General features: G+C 47.6%; 1 long non-coding RNA gene across 1 annotated transcript; it reads left to right on the plus strand.

The window, feature by feature from the left end:
• The first annotated feature begins 1,419 nt into the window (after positions 1 to 1,419).
• LOC125512691 (uncharacterized) lies at positions 1,420 to 4,112 on the plus strand. The gene is made up of 2 exons (XR_007285508.2): positions 1,420 to 2,141; positions 3,544 to 4,112. It is a non-coding gene; the product is annotated as an uncharacterized LOC125512691 (long non-coding RNA).
• Positions 4,113 to 10,912: the final 6,800 nt, after the last annotated feature.

Here is a 10,912-nt window from a genome sequence, read left to right on the forward strand (position 1 = left end):
TCCTGAGTTGATGTCGCTCTTCTTTGGATTTCTTTTCTGTCAAGAGTGTTGCAGGGACGGCGGCCTGGCCGGCGGCGTGGAAGTCCGCTGCGATCCAGGGCCATTGAGTTTTTGGAATAGCCCTCGCCTCTGTGCGTGCGTAACCTCCGTCTCGGGCATGGCCCTTTTCTTTCGCTGTGTTAGAATACAACTAAAATGCCCGTGCGTTGTCACGGGCAATGGTACATGTATAAATCATGGACATATCACTGAATAATCTCATTTTAATGATTCTAAAAAAAGCTTTAGATTCTAAAAAACATAAATGATTGCACAATTATTTGATATCACAACTGGTTCTGTTTCTCTCAATAACACATGAAGTTGCAAATTAAACACAAATGGCCCCCATGACGGAGGTGACCACAAAATAAATCTCTCAAAATTAAAAAACATACAATTATCTATTTTTATTCTAAAAACATAGTTATACATAATAAAAAAGATAGAGTAGTATAAGTGCCAATTTCTCCCTTATGATGTAATTAAGGATCTCTCTATAGACGATGTTCATCATGTACGTATCAACATGACGATCGGATCTCTTGTTTTTGCTGCAATTTGAACTTTTTTTGCATCTGAGTTCTTTTTCTTATTACCAAAACCCAGGATGGCAAGAATCCTGACATTTTGTCTAGCGATGGATGTAGATAGTGCAACACACAACTGCCCATGAGAAAACACTGGCTCGAGCAAGTAAATATCGGCGTTCACCATCATGGCGAAGTTGAGCCTAATAGGAAACTGCCGTTTCTTTGTTTTGAACTGGCAAACAAATTATCCATTTGCGTGTATCATTCTGTAGCATGTTGCGGCTTACGTTCTTTCACATCTATAGGTTCCCTCCATTAGTATAATATCGATGACACCCATCAGAATGTAGTATACTTACACATCATTTGATCAATAAATATTACTCGTGTTCATAGAGTTTGACGTGTCTTTGAAGGGAGTATGTTCACTGGATCGTGCCGGAGACTTCATCTGCAAGGAAGATCGTGTGAAAAAAATGTTTCTCTTATTTTGAAAATATAAGTAAGCACCACATTATACAATCATTCCATATCATTGGCAGTATGCTATTTTACAAAGCCTTCAACAATAGTGAAATGCACTTGCTATTAATATACCCCAACATCATTAATTTTATAATTGAAACAATTCATAGCAGACTGTAAAAATGATTTACATTTTAATCTCAGATAAGTCACATTTGTACCAAATTAATTCTGGTACAGTGACATCAATAATGATTTTAATCTATGATATATTAAAATGATACATAGTAATTGCCATAAAATTAATAGCATATGGCAATATAAATTTCTTGCTGTTAATATTTTCAGATAATGTAAACATTATTTCCATATTAGTGTAAGACAACGTTGAAAGACTAAATTAGCAAAAAAAACAAGAATAGGCGAAAATGCCCAGTTCAACAAGAGAAAACGCACAGCCTAACATTTGGCCCAGCCGTGAGATCTCACGCAAAAAAAAAGTTCCAAGGGCTAAAATAACGTTGGCCGCCATCCATTCAATTTGGCCCAACTTCGGCCCGCCACCGCTGTTACCCCACGGTGCACAATGTTCGACCTTCTGGACGACCCAGATCGGCCGTCGGATGAGCACAAAAGGTTCCAATAGAAACCCTACGCAGAATGTCCTCCCAATCTCGCCGCTTTTCACGGAAGGAAGGAGATAGTGGTCGGCATCGGCGCCGATTTACATGCCGGCATGGTCGGCACGCTCGACGTTTGGGTTGATGTGACGTTGCGGCTGGCTCCTCGGAGCTCTGCACGCCCCGCTTGTCGAGGATGCGCGGGAAGCCGTCCCTGAATGCGTGGGCCGCCGCCCATTAATGGTAGGTGCGGTGGCCGGCAAACGGAGGCTGCACGCGATACAGTGACGACGCGGTGGCCGGGAGACGGGGTATGTGCGGAGACGGTGGCTAGGAGACGGACGCTGTGCGGTCGCTGGGTGATGGAGGCTGCTCTTGCCGCCGTCCAAAGGGAAACACACGTGGAGTGGAGAGGAGCGACAGTCGTGCAGCGCAAAGGCCATGGAGTCGTCGTCGAGCATGCCGATCAATGGTCTCTATATGGGTATGATTCATTCCTTCTTGTACTATTGGTTTCCAGCCGGATATTATCTTCCAGTTTCTTCATCGTGGCTCAAATATTCACTGCTTTGGAATAGTAAACATGATGTGTTTTGGAAATAATCAATGCAGATAAACATGATGATGGTAATGATAAATGGTAAACATGAGTAAATAAATCAACTTACTGTAACCCATTTCGGTAGGTGTCTGTGTGCCGTTAATCTTGAGCGGTGTGGCATTGCGCTGACTGTATCAGAGGTGGGGAAAGATCAACGGGAGAACGGGGCTACGATCTGAAACCAAGTGTGTGCCGTATGGAAATTAACTCTCACTACAAAAATGGATACGGATCTCCTTTGTGCGTGGGATTAGGTCGATATGCAACAATGGATAGAAAGATGATCCTGTAACAATAATTGCAGAGTTAGTGGGCATTATTAGGAAGGAAAAACTCAAATTAGGAAGGAAATAAAATGGATAGACATAGGTATCACAGTTGATCCTGGACAGAATATCTTTTGTCATTGATTTTCTTTAATACAGCTGGGAAAATAAATCATGTTGACAACACGTCCATACAAAGAAAATCAGTTTATGTAACATAGATCCTTATGAAGCCGTGTTAGAGGCTAACATTATCGATGCTCGAACATAACATTGGAACCCTGTTATGAATATTTTCATTTTCATTGAAACTGTGTCGAATTGAAGTTTGCATTAGCTGTGAACCCTGTTCGGAATATTTTCATTTCATATAGAGCATGATTAACATGTAACCAAGAATATAGTACAACTGAATCCTACAGAGCATGATTAACAAGTAACTAAGAAATATAGACAGGACATATGGAAACCTCAGTAACATAACATGATGATTCATAAGAGATGTGCATCTGGGAGAGGCATGGCAATGGATTCAACACACGGGGTCTTCCGCTTAGCTGCGAGGTCTGGATTTGAATCAATATACGCAGCGCATAGTTGGATTTAATAAATCCAGATATATCGATAACTATACTACAAATAAAAATATGTCAGTGTGAAGGGGTGATACCGTTTGATGTTTCCACATGCTCTCTTGGCTGTGGGAAGCATTGTATCCATTGGTATGTGGATGTTTCACATAGGAACATACCTAACAATTGTCAAGATTATTTCATGCTCAGATACAAATTGCCAATCAAAACATACACAGTTTGTTAGAAAGTAGAGAACTCCTTGTCCCTTATCATGTGACATCTTATAAGCAAATGTTATTGCTTCCATTACTTGATATAAGAGCTATCTGACCATGAATTGCAGAAACTATGAGGCTATTTTCATAGTGGTATGCATTTTCTTTTGTGAAAAATATAAATGAATAATGCCATCATCTAAGCTTATAATTCACTTGCATGTATCAGTACTATGAAGATCATGGGGAAACAACACCATGGAACCAGAGAATTAGATTGCTTTGACAAAAAGGGAATAGCAGAGCCGGTGTCAAAGTTGAACTCACCTCGAGGCGATGAAAGCGAGACTGCATGGTTGGTTGATTGTAAGCACATGTGTCCTCCATGTGAAGATAGACCACAACAGACTTAGGTGACAATAAATTCGTGATTGCCACAACAGGTGACCTCGTGTGATCTCCACAACAGGTGCCTCGTGTGATCTCCCAATGATCTGTCGTTGTGCTGTGCTTGATGGGCAGCGCTTGATCCAGGGGTGTCCTTGAGTGACCAAGCCCGTAACAAATAGTACGTACTTAAATAACAGTCTCAATATGACCGAGATATTTGAGGAGATTATCCTGTACTTAAACAACAAATAGTACGGGGTGTCTTCTGTTTTAGGAAGTAAATCAGGCTGATTGTTGCTTTTTTGCGGGGTTGTTAGGACGTGATTGCTTCCATATCTTGTGCCAGCTATTCTAGGATGTAATCACTGCCAAATATTGTTTCTCGGGTTTTTTTGTAAGGCAGGCTAATTATTGTTAGGATTCTTTTGAGTTTGTTTCCTTTTATCGCTACATGGACGGAAGAAGGGGAGGCGAACGAAACAAATGAAACGAATCGGATTTGATTTGATTATAGGAAAGCGTGGAAGTATATATTGATCTAATTAGGAAAGTGTGGGTTTTTCCTCCCTGGGATGATGCCTACCGTTTTTCAATGGAGATAAAAATGGGATTTGATTAGGAAAGCGTGGGTTTTTCTCCCTGGTTTGATGTGTACCGGTTTTTCAGCGGAGATAAAAAATCGATGGGGATGGGATCTGGTGGAGGTATCTATCGAGGGAGGGTGGGGGTGAGCGAACGAACGAAACGACGTACGGACTCCTTCATTAGGAGTAGAGATATGATCAGGATTCTTACTCGGTTCGTAATAGGGCTAGGTCAGATGCGGCTTGGCTCTTATATATACCTCTTGTACCGGCACAATATTGCATCAACAATTATTCAATACAATTTTACATGGTATCAGCCTTATGATCCTAGGGTATGGCTAACCCGTCAGGCCCTTCATCGCTGCCACCGCCCAGTTACTTCGAGCGGCGCACCGTCATCATCGCCGCCAAGGTCGCCGCGGATACGGCCTCCTCCGCCTCTACCTCTACTCTATCTCTACCCCATCAATACCCCCTTCCATCTCCTTCACCGACACCTTCTTTGATATTAGCCCCTACATCCCTGTAATCCTAGACCTCGCTGCTCACAACTACTACCATTGGCGTCACCTCTTCGACGTTCACATTGGGCGATGCAATCTCCGCTCTCACGTTGCCGACGACTCTCTTCCTCAACTTCATGATCCGCAATGGGTCAAGGATGATCTCGCCATTATTCAATGGATCTACATGCGAGTCTTCATAGAAATCTTCAATCTCGTCCACTGTGACGGTGCCTTCGCCGCCGATCTATGGGCGGCCCTTCGTCGGCTCTTCCAGGACAACGTCGACGCTCGCGCCGACAACCTCCACACCGAGCTTCGGAATACGGTGCAAGGTGATGCACTAGTCGGCGTCTACTGCCAACGCCTTAAGGCGATCGCGGATAAACTCCACGAACTTGGTGATCCGATCGAAGATCGCCGGTTCATCAACATCCTCCTCGTCGGCCTCAACGAGCAGTTCGAGCAGCATGCCTCCTTCATCCCTATGATGCGTCCGCGTCCCTCCTTCGCCGAGGTTCGCTCGATGCTCCAACGGGCCGATCGTGCCCTAACTACGAAGGACTCCCGTCCTCAGGTCTTCACTGCTTCTCCTCGTCCATCTGCATCGACGCCGCCACCGCCACCTCCACCAACAGCACCTCCTCAACCATCCGGCTGGTGTTCAAGTCCCAACTACCGGGGCAAAAACCCTCGGCTGCCGCAGTTTCGCATGACGCCCACTCGTGCTTCACCCCGGCTCCACCAACTGCACCACCACCGCCCCCGGCTTCATCAACTGCACCACCACCACCGCCCGGATGGCGCCCATCTCCTAATCCATGGGCAGGGTTGGTCCAGGCGTGGCCTATGCCCTGGACTGCCCCTACGCCATATGGTGCCCCGCCCGCTTATACTGGTGGCTAGCAGCCCGACGCTCGCTGAGGGAGTACTGGATTATGGGGTCCTCGGGTGTCCGGGCTACGTGATATGGGCTGGACAAATGGGTTGTGAAGACACAAGATAGAAGGCCTTCCCTCGTGTCCGGATGGGACTCTCCTTGGCGTGGTAGGCAAGCTTAGCATGCGGATATGAATATTCCTTTCTCTGTAAACCAACTCTGTACAACCCTAGCCCCCTCTGGTGTCTATATAAACTGGAGGGTTTAGTCCGTAGAGGTAATCACAATCATAATCATACAGGCTAGACATCTAGGGTTTAGCCGTTATGATCTCGTGGTAGATCAACTCTTGTAACCCTTATACGCATTAAAGTCAATCAAGCAGGACGCAGGGTATTACCTCCATCAAGAGGGCTCGAACCTGGGTAAACATCGTGTCCCTTGTCTCCTGTTACCATCGATCCTTAGACGCACAGTTCGGGACCCCCTACCCGAGATCTGCCGGGTTTGACACCGACATTGGTGCTTTCATTGAGAGTTCCACTGTGTCGTCGTTAAAAGGCTCAATGGCTCCATCAATCATCTACAACAATGCTACCGCGAAGGGGATTTTTCTCCCCGGCCAGATCTCTGTATTCGGCGGCTTTGCACTGCGTGCCAACTCGGTTGGCCACCTGGAGCAGATCGACAGCTACGCACCTGGTCACCAGATCAGTTTTGGAAATCTGAACTATGTCGCTGATATCCGAGGAGACTTGATCTACCACGGGTTCGCGGCCTCAACCACCGCTCCGGCCTTAGATCCGGAGCACGTCATCAGGTCCGAAGACGGGAGTCTAGAGCCCGCTAGACTCTTTGCGGCCTTAGAGCTCAATACCGAAAGAACAGCGTCTCCGACAATCATTGCAAGGCCGGACTATTCTCCGGATACTACTTCCGAACCCTGGAGGCCCGCGTCATGTGAGCTCGGCCCAGAAACTTTCGACCATGTCCAAACCCCGCTCTTAAACGAGGCTTTGGACCTAATGCGATCCCTCGTCATCACAGAGGAACCGCTTCTAAACCACGCCCAGCCCGGACCAGGGGCTGGAAATAGGGAATTTTACTTCCCACCCACCACCCACTTCATAGCCACTGTCAAGGACTTATCGACATGCTTGACTACGCCTTCGAAGACATCGACGGTATGGACGATGATGCCGGAGAGGAACAGGCCCAAAACCCGCCGGGCACCGGACGTTGGACGACCACCTCCTTGTATGACGTATACATGGTGGATACACCTAAAAACGACGACGACGATGATGAGAAAAACCCAGTCGAGGACGAACCTCCTAAGATACTGCCGGAACGTTAACGCCAGCGGTGCCACTCTAAATCATGTCGCGGTAAGAACAGCAATACCGGCACCGTAGACAATGATACTCTGGAGAACGCCGAAGACCAAGAAAACCCTATCGAACACGACGATCGGGAGGACGGGCAAGTTGACCCTGACGAACAAACAAGGAACAACGACTCAGAGGACAACAACTATCTACCACTCTCCGAAGACGACGTAAGCCTCGGCGACGAAGACTTTATCGTGCCAGAGGAACCCCTCGAACAAGAGCGCTTCAAGCGCCGGCTAATAGCCACGGCTAGAAGCCTAAAAAAGAAACATCAGAAGCTTCAAGCTAACCAAGACCTGCTCAATGACAGATGGACTAATGTCCTAGCAGCCGAAGAATACGACCTTGAGCGACCGAAAAAGAGTTACCAAAGCGCAAGCTGCTACCCCAATTCGGCGACGAGGTACTAGAGCCCATACCACCCGTGCGTAATACGGCTGGCGGACCCGATAGACCACCACATGGCCGAGACAGAACGACAACTCAAGCCGAACACCAGCCCGCACCACCTCGCCAGAAAAGCAGAGAAACAACAGCTCAGGGATACACATACGACCTATGAGAGGACCTGGAAAATAGGGAAGGTCAATCTACGGATCGCGGGGGCGTGCTCCGGCGCGAGAGGAGGGCTATCGAGCCTGGTGCGATAAGCATAGCCAACCCCGGGCCGAAAACCGCATACGGACTCCATCTGAACTGCGTCGTGACATGGCCCAATACAGAAGCGCCACACACCCACTATGCTTCACCAATGAGGTAATGGAGCACGAGTTCCCTGAAGGGTTTAAACCCATGAACATCGAATCATACGATGGCACAACAGATCCCGCAGTATGGATTGAAGATTTTCTTCTTCACATTCACATGGCTCGTGGTGATGATCTACATGCCATCAAATACCTTCCCCTAAAACTTAAGGGGCCAGCTAGGCACTGGTTAAACAGCCTCCTAGAAAACTCTATTGGAAGCTGGGAAGACTTGGAAGATGCCTTTAGAGACAACTTCCAAGGCACTTATGTTCGGCCTCCGGATGCCGATGACCTCAGCCATATAGTCCAACAGCCCGGAGAGTCGGCCAGGAAATTCTGGACCAGGTTCCAAATTAAAAAGAGCCAGATTGTCGACTGTCCGGACGCCGAAGCCCTAGCGGCCTTCAAACATAGCATCCGCGATGAATGGATCGCCCGACACCTCGGCCAAGAATAGCCGTAGTCCATGGCAGCCCTTACAACACTAATGACCCGCTTCTGCGCGGGCGAGGATAGCTGGCTAGCCCGTAGCGGTAACAGTACCAGTGACCTCGGCACTTCCGAAGCTTGAAACGGCAATGGAAGGCCTCGACGCAACAAACATAACCATCGGAGCAACAATGGTGATACAGATAATACAACAGTCAAAGCCGGATTCAGTGGCTCCAAATTCAGTCAACGGAAGAAGCCATTCAAATGAAACAAAGACGGTTCGTCAAGCCTGGACCAAATACTTGATCGACCCTGCCAGATCCACGACACTCCTAATAAGCCTGCCAACCATACCAACAGAAGCTGTTGTGTCTTCAAATAGGCCCACAAGTTAAATGCCGAACATAAGGAGAAAGGGTCGCCCAGTGAGGATGACGACAAGGAACCTCACGTACAGAAAACAGGGGGTCAGAAGAAATTTCCCCCCGAAGTCAAAACGGTGAACATGATATACATCACCCACATCCCCAAGAGGGAGCGCAAGCGCGCGCTAAGGGACGCCTATGCGATAGAGCTAGTCACCCCAAAATTCAACCCATGGTCGGCCTGTCCGATCACCTTCAATCGCAGGGACCACCCGACCAGTATCCGTCACGGAGGTTCGGCCACATTAGTCCTCGATCCAATCGTCGACGGATTCCACCTTACGCGAGTCCTCATGGACGGCGGCAGCAGCCTTAACCTGCTCTATCAGGACACAGTCCACAAGATGGGTATTGATCCGTCAAGAATCAAGCCCACTAAAACTACCTTTAAAGGAGTTATACCCGGTGTAGAAGCCCACTGCACGGGCTCAATCACATTAGAAGTGGTCTTCAGCTCGCCGGACAACTTCCGCAGTGAGGACTTGATCTTTGATACCGCCCCCTTCCGCAGTGGCTACCACGCACTGCTCGGACGAACCAGGCTCACTAGTTTCAATGCAGTCCCGCACTACGCCTATCTCAAACTCGAGATGCCTGGACCACGTGGCGTTATAACAGTGAATGGAAACATGGAGTGCTCCCTCCACACTAAGGAGCACACCGCGGCCCTGGAAGCGGAAGTACAGGGTGGCCTCATCAAGCCAACTATTACGTCGGCGGCCAAGTCCTCGGACACTATCAAACGAGTCCGGACTACCCCATTGTACGACAGTCTAGCTCGTCAGGAGCTCGATTAGCAATCCGGCCTCCATCTCATTCTCTACCGAATTGTGGCATATGTACCATGCGTACATAATTACGCACTAAAAATACCATGGGAAAGGATGGAGGCACAATAAGGACAATGCCTGCAATACGGTTAGACCCTACCAGGAAACTCACATTCCTCTTCGTCCTTTTTTATTTTATTTTTCTTTTAGGTTCCCTCAAAGCACACCACCCTTTCGACGGTACCAAGGCCTCTTTCCGTGGCCTATTGTGAAAACACCGGTCGGTGACCCTCTTGAAGGACAATACACCGAGGAGAAAAGCAGCATAGATGCGTGCCAGAGTACCTAAAGGATCCTTAAAGATCACCCCGTCCACTTCCAGGACGCAAGCACGACTTCCCCTTGTGTTCGGCATGTAAAATAGCCTTGTTGCTTATTGCACTATTTTCATCAATACGTTTTGACGTATCAATCAGACTACTATGGAAACAGTTTTTTGCCCAAACCTATATGGCATTGGCGTATCTCTCAACATATGTTTCCCTGTTTTTGTCCGGTTGTCATGCACACCTTGGTATGACCTAAATCGCCAGGGGCTTTATTAAGCCGCGTACATCTTTTAAATATTAAAAAGTCCGAACACTTTAATAGTGCAATTCGGCATCCTGAATATAGCATTGTATGCATTGGCTCTGAATCATGTCTTTGGTCAATAGTTGGGTTGCCCGGCTCCTGTGCTTGCTACCTTACGTTCTGTCTGATCGGCTAGGGTAGTAATGGGAGAACTACCGTGATTGTGTTTCTAGTTCACCCGGACAAACACCTCAGTAGAGAAAGCCGAAAACTGACTGCCATGATGCGGCGAGAGCTAGTCAGCTATTCGGTGACGAAGGATAAATCTTTAGCGATTTTTTCCTCATTATGCGATAGGCCGGCCTCCACCCGGTCGGGCATTCACAGCACCTGAGTTAGGATAATTGAGCAATACTAGGGGCTGCGCCCGCACTCCCACTATAAAACTCCTATGGCTAAGTGAGGGTGATAAAGCCGCATAGTCCGATTGCCTAGTTCGCCGCACTAACGCCTCCTTCACGGACCAGTACGTTGGGTCAAGTGTGTTTAAGTATTATTGACGGTGTCCTAGACTAGGGGGTACTCACCACGTCATCTCCCGATCTGTTAGATTGGGCCGAGGACCCCCATGGCCATATACTCATGGGCCAGTTCGGACAGCTGCCGCATACAAGAAAGATTCCACAAGACTTGGCGATCAAGGCAAGGACTCCTCCCCACCGGCGTATTCGGCTAGGACTCTTGTTATCCTAGGCCTCTGCTGCATTTTATAAGCCAGGGCCAGGCTAGTCGATAGATATACAAACAATCATACCATAGGCTAGCTTCTAGGGTTTAGCTTCTACGATCTCGTGGTAGATCAACTCTTGTAATACTCATATCATCAAGAACAATCAAG

Source organism: Triticum urartu, chromosome 1A, assembly GCF_056163025.1.
Source record: "Triticum urartu cultivar PI428250 chromosome 1A, HENAU_Tu73, whole genome shotgun sequence".
In the NCBI taxonomy this organism is placed as follows: domain Eukaryota; kingdom Viridiplantae; phylum Streptophyta; class Magnoliopsida; order Poales; family Poaceae; genus Triticum; species Triticum urartu.